The following is an 8738-nucleotide window of genomic DNA, read 5'->3' as shown; positions in this document are numbered from 1 at the left end:
GCCCAGAGGAAAGTGGCCAGACGAGCTGATTAAAGTGGTGTGGGGCCACAACACAACTGCGTCAAGGTCAACATGATTTACACCCTTCAAGCATTTATTTGGTGCCGAAGCAATAACTCCAGAAGAGCCAAAGGCAGGGTCAATAAGAACAATAGCTTTGGCTGAAGACGAAGCTGATGATCAGGTAACAAAAGATACTATAGAAGGGACCAGACTTCAGGCTATAGATCACATTAATAAGTATCAAGCCGAAACAATAAAGTGGCGTGATAGAAAAGTTCGATTGAAAAACATCAAGCCAGGGCATCTTGTGCTTTGGAGAGTGGCCAACCCAGACACAGTGAGCAAGTTGCAACTGAAGTGGGAAGGTCCTTTTCTGGTAGTATCTTCATCAAGACCCAGTTCTTATAGATTGAAGGATATGGACGACAACGACATACCTAGATCTTGGAATGTGGATGAGCTTCGGCGTTACTATGTGTAATTTGATGTAATCCTTTTTTCATTTTTTCCTATGACACCCTTTTCCTTTCAAGAGGGGAGAAAGGTTTTTAATGGGGCCATAGCTTCTAATTTTTCATTCTTATTTAGCCCTACAAGGGCCAAATCCCCCAAAGATGTAATATGTAAAATCTAAGCACGCACCATCGAGTGCAAAAAAGAAAAACAGGGAGAAGCTCAAAAGACGTACCCAAGGGGATGCAGAGCATGACGAAGCTGCAAAAAGTCATTCCTAAGGGAGCACAACGTAAGTTTTCTGCTCAAAAGTCGTTCCTAAGGAAATGCAGAGCCAAAAGCATGACGAAGCTGCAAAAAAAGTCGTTCCCAAGGGAGCGCATCGTAAGTTTTCTGCTCAAAAGTCGTTCCAAAGGGAATGCAGAGCCAAATACCACCAAAATATAAGGTGAAGAAGTTCAAAAGTCATTCCTAAGGGGATGCAGTATATGCCACCGAAATAGAAGGTGAAGAAGCTCAAAAGTCATTCCTAAGGGGATGCAGAGCTTAAAAGACTCAAAAGTCGTTCCTAATGGGATGCAGAGTCTGGGTGTGGTTTCGTGTGTGTTCGGGACATTCATTTGCACGTTACATTACATCATTCATTGCATTCATAAACATTCATGTAGACATTTCATAGGATCATCATCATCATCATCATAACATGAAGCACAAACAGAAATACTTCAGGATAACAATGCTTCGATGAGCATGAAGAAGCAAGGATACACTTCATTGTGTACGAAAAGAAGGGAAGGTGTTTTTCGCCTTCGGCTCAAAAGATACATGTTTCGTCCACAGCAAAGCAATTCATACATGGATGAAAAGGTAAAAATATATTACAAGGTATGGACAAATATACAAAGTAACGTTCGATTCCCAATTATAATGTCTTTTACAAAGATAACGCAAATATTTCTAAGCTTTATGCAGAAGCTTCAACAATCTTCGAAATGTGCTTCGGACTATTGAGTAAGCTTCAGGCATCATCATCTTGTACACAACAAAGCAGTATAAGGTAAAAAGTAATTACAGAGAGTAAGCAACAGGTATAAGTATCGTACCGACTTAAGTAAGCTTCAGGCCTCGTCACTAGCCAATTCTCGACCACCCTTCGCCCAAATCTGTGTTATAAATCTACTCCCTATGCTCTGGGCTTTACTTGGGATGTCAACCAAATCCGATGGAGATAGCCTCAAGTTTGGCCTATTTACAATTTTTGCGTGCGTACAACCAGCCTTCAGAAATGCTGCAGCTGTTCCACGAGAAGCTAGCAGGGCACAGAAGTCACCGTGCCCCGCTATTACTTCATCAAGCGCCTCGACTTTGCCTTCAATGTGTTCGAAGGTGCTTGATATGTTTTCGGCCAAAGGAGTAAACTTTTCAGAGATGACTCCAACTGAGTTAAAAACCTTTTTTAATCGCTGTACTAAGCGGCTGCCAACGCCCAGACACATGTTCCGAAGCTCTTTCAAAGATTGCTGCAACTTCATATTTTCGACAGCTTTGGCTTCATATTTTGTCTGCAAGCTTTTTCTTTCTTGTTCGAAGCTCTCTGATTTTTGCAGAAGTTCTCCATTTAATCTAGTATTTTCAGCTTGCTCTTCTGCTAGGGAACCTTCCATTGCTTGGAGTAAGAAATCTATCTGTTTAAGAGAAGCTTCGTAGTCTTTAATTTTGTTCTCTAAACCCTCGAATATAATTTCGTTCCTTTTATCCTCGAGGTCTTGTTGCATTTGCAGTGCTTTGCTCAGCAGCATACTCTGTATAAATAAATCTTCATTAGCAAACTTGCTTCGTCACAAAAATAAGAAATTTTTTGCTTCGTCACAAGAATTTTACCTTAAAGTTGGAATAAAACAAACTATCGACGATATGTTGCCGTTGGTAGCTGCTAATATCAGCTTCGAGCTTCGGAAAACCGACACTCTTCGATAGTGTACCGATTACCTTCGCCCCGGTACGGTCGCGAACGCATCCCAATGCCTCTTCATCGATCCCACCAAAGAGCATGGCTCCTGGCTGGTAGCCACATGAAATGCCGTATTCCTGTAGCTCCTTCTTTTCGGCCTTAGAAAGTTCTTATCCGATCAGGTTCTGAAGCTCGAAATCTTTTTCTTCCGAAGCAGCATCAACAATTTTCTTTCCTTTGTCGGGCACTGGGGCCATGACCTATTCTGTAGCTGCAACTATTTCTTCTGTAGGCATATCCAATAGCAACTTATCAATTCCAGATAGTGTGCTCTCCAAGTTGGCAGCTTCGGCGGCAGCTGCAGCTTCGGCCGATATGTTTGCTTTGATAGTGGCCTCGGTGCATACAGTAGGTGCTATCTTAGATGCCGAGGCCGATGGTGGCGTCTTTTCAATGGCTTGCATTATGCTACCAATTCTTCGCTTCTTCAGCCCATCTGCCTTCTTTGTAGCCGAAGGTTCTTCTTTCTTCTAAAAAAGCTTCATCAGTTTCGGTCCCAGAGGACTTAGTAGCTTGATAGGTAAAGATTCAATCATTACCTTTAAAATCTCTTCTACTTCGGCAGCAAGAGGTGTTGAAGGAGTTTCCTCTTCAACCTTAGTCACCTTCGGCTCTGGAGTTGCAGCTTTTCTTTTCTTCAAAGCCGCCATCTTCGGCTCAGGACTGTATTTTCTCTTCTTTAAAGTTTTCTCATCTGCCTTCACCATCCTGGTAGCTTGTCTGCTTAGAACGCTAACAATCCTTTTTCTTTTTGCCCCATCGGCACCCTTGTTGAGCCGCTCATAATCAGGGTACTCAAATTTTAGAGCATCCATTACCCGGTTTAACCTTCGTTTTGGCCGGGCGCCGAAGGCTGCTGTCATTAATTGGTCTTCTTTTTTAGTGTAGTTCCCCAAAATTTCATTGCACATAGTTTCAATCATTTCTAGCCATTCTTTGCAAGGCTCCTTGAACTGTTTCTCAAACTTAAAACGATAAGGTAATCGAACAAGTTCGTATTTCTTCTTTGTTCCCTTTAGCTTCGGCATGCCCCAATCACTTGACGTTGGAGATGTCCTGTTAGCCAGGTATTCTTGAACCAGGTCTCTAGTGCTGATTTGTTCAGCCACCACCCTGAATTCCACTGCAGCCAGCTGGCATGCTGACCCTAGTTGCATGTTGCATAGAGGTCTGGTCATTCCGAAGCTTAATGCCAACGGGCACATAACCATCATCATCAGTTTCCCTCTCTTCTTCTCATCGGCCTTGATATAAAACCATTCACCTTTCCAGACAGTTGGCCATTTGGTGCGGTAGCTAAGAACTGGAGCCTTTGTATCCTTGCGATACGCGAAATTGTAGCAGCCAAAGTTTTTATGCAGACTGTCTGCCCTAGCCTTCGTCTGGTAGTGCAACTCGTGCACTCAGCAGAATGCTTTGGCATCTGGGCTCATCCCTTGGCTTCGGAGGACCCAGATGAAGACGCTAAGCCTAAAAATGGTGTTAGGGGTCAGCTGATGAAGATAAATTTCAAAAATTTTCAAGACCTCTCCTATCATCTCGTTCAGCGGGAACCACAGTCCTGCTCTAAAAAAACTCTTGAAAACAACTACTTCATCATCCTTCGGCACTGGGGTGGTTTCCTCTCTGGCAAATTAGACAAGTTTCCTTTCAGCTTCTCCAAAGTAACCCTGCTTCATCATCATGGGTACGTCAGCTTCAGACACTGTAAATTTCTCAAAATCTAGATGACTAGGTTTACTTGGGATCAAAATACTGTAATCTTCCTCTTCATCAATATCTTCTTCTTCAGCAACAGTATGTTCGGCTTCGGTAGCAGAAGCACCTTCGTCAGTAGCTTCCTCTGTCACAACTAAACCTGATTGTTTCATAACTTCGGAAATTGGTGCTGTCTCAGTGACCTCAGTTTCTTCCCCCTCACGAGTCACCCTTGTAGTCGAACGTACTCTAGCCATCTGGTGGATTTTCTGCAGTTCTTTTTTGCAGTTTTGATGAAGCTCGCTTTTTTGACGAAGATAACTCTAAATGATGAAGTGTTCGCTTGATCATTTAGAGTTATCTTCGTCAAAAAAGCAAGCTTTGTCAAAACTGCAAAAAAGAACTTTGTGTGCTTAAGTTTATAATTTTTAGATTCCGCCTATTCACCCCCCTCTAGGCGACTTTCAATTGGTATCAAAGCCCGGTGCATCATTAGAGTCTAACAACTCGAAGTGATGTCGGGAGGATCCGCCAAGAGGGAGATGGAAACCGGTGAGAAGGCCACAAGCCACGGGAAGGCTCCATCAAGGGAGTCTGGCACCAAAGGCAAGGAGGGATCCCCTCTCCGCGTCAAGTCGCATCGGAGTGGCGACAAGAAGAAAAAGATGAAGAAAGTGGTCTACTACGAGACCGACTCTTCGTCGCCTCCACATCCGGTTCCGACGCGGCGTCCCTCACTTCTAAGCGCCATGAGCGCAAGAAGTATAGTAAGATGCCACTTCGTTATCCCCGTATTTCTAAGCGCGCTCCTCTACTTTCCGTTCCATTAGGCAAACCACCATATTTTGATGGTGAGGATTATTGTATGCGTTGTGATAAAATGAGGCATCACCTAACCTCACTCCACGCAAGCATATGTGACATTGTTGAATTTGGAGCGCAGGTACCTACGGTGGGGGACGAGGGCTACGACTCGGACGAGGTCGCCCAAATACGGCACTTTAACTCCCAAGTAACTACTATACTCCTCGCCTCTCTATGTCAAGAGGAGTATAATAAGGTGCAAGGGTTAAAAAGCGCCTTGGAGATTTGGGACGTCCTAAAGACCACGCACGAAGGAGATGAGGTGACCAAGATCACCAAGCGGGAGACGATCGAGGGGGAGCTTGGTCGATTCGTACTCAACCAAGGAGAAGAGCGACAAGTGATGTACAACCGACTCAAGACCTTGGTCAATCAAGTGCGCAACCTCGGGATCACAAAATGGGATGACCATGAAATGGTCAAGGTTATTCTTAGATCCCTCGTATTTTGTCATCCCACTCAAGTTCAATTAATACGTGGTGATCCTAGATATAAGCTAATGTCTCCCGAGGAAGTAATTGGCAAGTTTGTGAGCTTTGAACTTATGATCAAAGACTCCAAACACATTGTCAATTTGGAGCAAGGCGCCACCTCAACACTCGAGGTGCAACCCATCGCATTCAAAGCGACGGAAGAAAAGAAAGAAGAGTCTACATCAAGTAGGCTCCCCATCGACGCCTCCAAGCTTGACAATGAGGAGATGGCGCTCATCATCAAGAGCTTCCGTCAAATCCTCAAGCAAATGAGGGGGAAGGACTACAAACCCCACTCCAAGAGGGTGTGCTACAAATGTGGTAAGCCCGGTCATTTTATTGCTAAATGTCCTATGTCTAGTGATAGTGACAGGGGCGACGACAACAGGGTGAAGAAGAAGGAAAAGAAGAAGTACTACAAGAGGAAGAGCGGAGATGCCCATGTGTGTCGGGAATGGGACTCCGACGAGAGCTCCACCGACTCCTCCTCCGACGAGGATGCCGCCAACATCGCCGTCAACAAGGGACTCCTCTTCCCCAACGTCGGCCACAAATGCTTCATGGCAAAGGACGGAAAAAAGAAGAAGGTACAAACTAGAACCGCCCCCAAGTATACTACATCTAGTGATGAGGGTAGTTCTAGTGAAGATGAAGATGACTTACTTACTCTTTTTGCCAACCTTAACATGCAAAAAAAGGAAAAATGGAATGAATTGATAGGAGCCATTCATGAGAAGGATGAACTTTTGGATAGCCAAGAGGAATTCCTTATTAAAGAAAACAAAAAGCATATTAAAGTAAAAAATGCTTATGCTCAGGAAGTAGAAAAATATGAAAACTTGACTAAGGAGCTTAGCATTTGCCATGACTCAATTAACAATCTTAGAAATGAAAATGTTAGTTTAAATGCTAAGATTGATAAATTGAATGAATCAATTTCTAGCCTTAGAACTGAAAATGCTAGTTTAATTTCCAAGGCAAAAGATTTGAATGTTTGCAATGATTCTATTTCCTGTCTTAGAGATGAGAATGCAATTTTAAGTGCTAAGATAGAGGAATTAAAATCTTGCAAACCCACTACATCTACTATTGAACATGTTGCTATTTGTACTAGATGTAGAGATGTTAATGTAGAAGCTATTCATGATCACCTTGCTTTAATTAAATAACAAAATGATCATATAGCTCAACTAACTGCTAAAATCAATGAGCATGAGATTGAAAATGAAAAATTTAAATTTGCTAGAAGCATGCTCTATAATGGGAGACACCTTGGGATTAAGGATGACATTGGTTTCCAACAGGGAGGCAATGCCAAGCTTAATGCCCTTAAAGAATTGTCTAACTTTGTTAAGGGCAAAGCTCCCATGGTTTAGGATAATGAGGGCTATATTTTATATCCTGCTAATTATCCTGAGCACAAAATTAGGAGAATTCATGCTAAGAAATCTCATTCTGTTTCTCACCATGCTTTTATGTATAGGAATGAGGCTTCTAGCTCTAGGCAATCAACCCATGTTAAATTGCCTAAAAAGAAAACTCTTACTGCATCAAATAATCATAACATTTCATTCAAAACTTTTGATGCTTCTTATGTGCTCACTAATAAATTAGGTAAAATAGTTGCCAAATCTGTTGGGGGCAAACACAAGGGCTCAAATACTTGTGTTTGGGTACCCAAGGTGCTTGTTTCTAACAGGAAAGGATCCAAGACTATTTGGGTACCTAAGAACAAGACCTAATTTGTTTTGCAGGTTTATGCATCCGGGGGCTCAAGTTGGATAATTGATAGCGGATGCACGAACCACATGACAGGGGAGAATAGGATGTTCTCCTCCTACGAGAAAAACGAAGATCCCCAAAGAGCTATCAGATTCGTGGATGGAAATCAAGGTTTGGTCAAAGGACTTGGTAAAATTGCTATATCACCTGACCATTCTATTTCCAATGTTTTTCTTGTAGATACTTTAGATTATAACTTTCTTTCTGTATCTCAATTATGCAAAATGGGCTACAACTGTCTATTTACAGATATAGGTGTTACTGTCTTTAGAAGAAGTGATGATTCAGTAGCATTTAAGGGAGTATTAGAAAGTCAGCTATACTTAGTTGATTTTAACAAAGCTGAACTCGATACTTGCTTAATTGCTAAGACTAATATGGGTTGGCACTGGCATCGCCGACTAGTGTGGCAGAACCGCCCGAATTATTCCAACTTAAGTGCCTAAGTCCCACCTTAGAGGCTAGACCACACTTAAATAGGAATAACCCGTCAGTCCCTCGGATCTAGTTCGACGAGGCCACTAACAGGATCAAGTACCACGTACTCACTCGATGGTGAGGCACAGAGCAAATACAATAAAGCATAAAACCATACATTAAGGATTATTAAATTTATTACAACATCATCGGAGTTTTAGCAAAAGTAGTGATCATTGTTCGGAATGCAGCGGAATAAAACTAACGATAAATAAACTGAGGGATGGGGAAGCCTATCCCATCACTCCTCATGCTCCTCCTCAGCCGAGGTAGGGTCCCACTCGACTGTCCAACCCGGTGGCAAGATGGACGGCCAAGTCACTCCAGCAACCATGTCCTCCAGAGAACCTGTAAATTATGCCACAAGATCACTCCTCATGCTCCACCTCAGCCGAGGTAGGGTCCCACTCGACTGTCCAACCCGGTGGCAAGATGGACGGCCAAGTCACTCCAGCAACCATGTCCTCCAGAGAACCTATAAATTATGCCACAAGCAAGGCTGAGTATACTAATACTCAGCTAGACTTACCCGGTGTGAGGAGTCTACTCCTCTACCTCTAGACATGCAGCTGTTTGGCTGAGGGGTTTGGGTTGCCAAAAAGCACTAGCTCAGTCTAAAATCAAATTTTAGCTTTTTCAAGTTTTAGTGTGACTCTCTTAAGACTAAATGTGTACCTATCTAATCATACATGGTATCAAACATTTAGCATTCAACATCTTTTGCAAAGTCAACACATTTCCACTTGTTACTCAATGCAGTACAATGGATCAAGCAGTCTCATTAGCTGTGAGAAGCAGACGATTCGAATCGAGTTTTTATCCTTGCAAGGTAAACCTAAACACACGACGTGGCGAGGCACTCCGTCCCCACACACATCAACCGTCCCCATCGATTCCCCGTCAACAGAATAAGGCTCACCGCCTTAGCGTACAATGCCTCACTGACCCCGACTGCCATCGTGCAGTGACCGCACTTG

This window comes from Zea mays, chromosome 2, assembly GCF_902167145.1.
Source record: "Zea mays cultivar B73 chromosome 2, Zm-B73-REFERENCE-NAM-5.0, whole genome shotgun sequence".
In the NCBI taxonomy this organism is placed as follows: domain Eukaryota; kingdom Viridiplantae; phylum Streptophyta; class Magnoliopsida; order Poales; family Poaceae; genus Zea; species Zea mays.
This window is presented reverse-complemented; position numbering follows the sequence as displayed.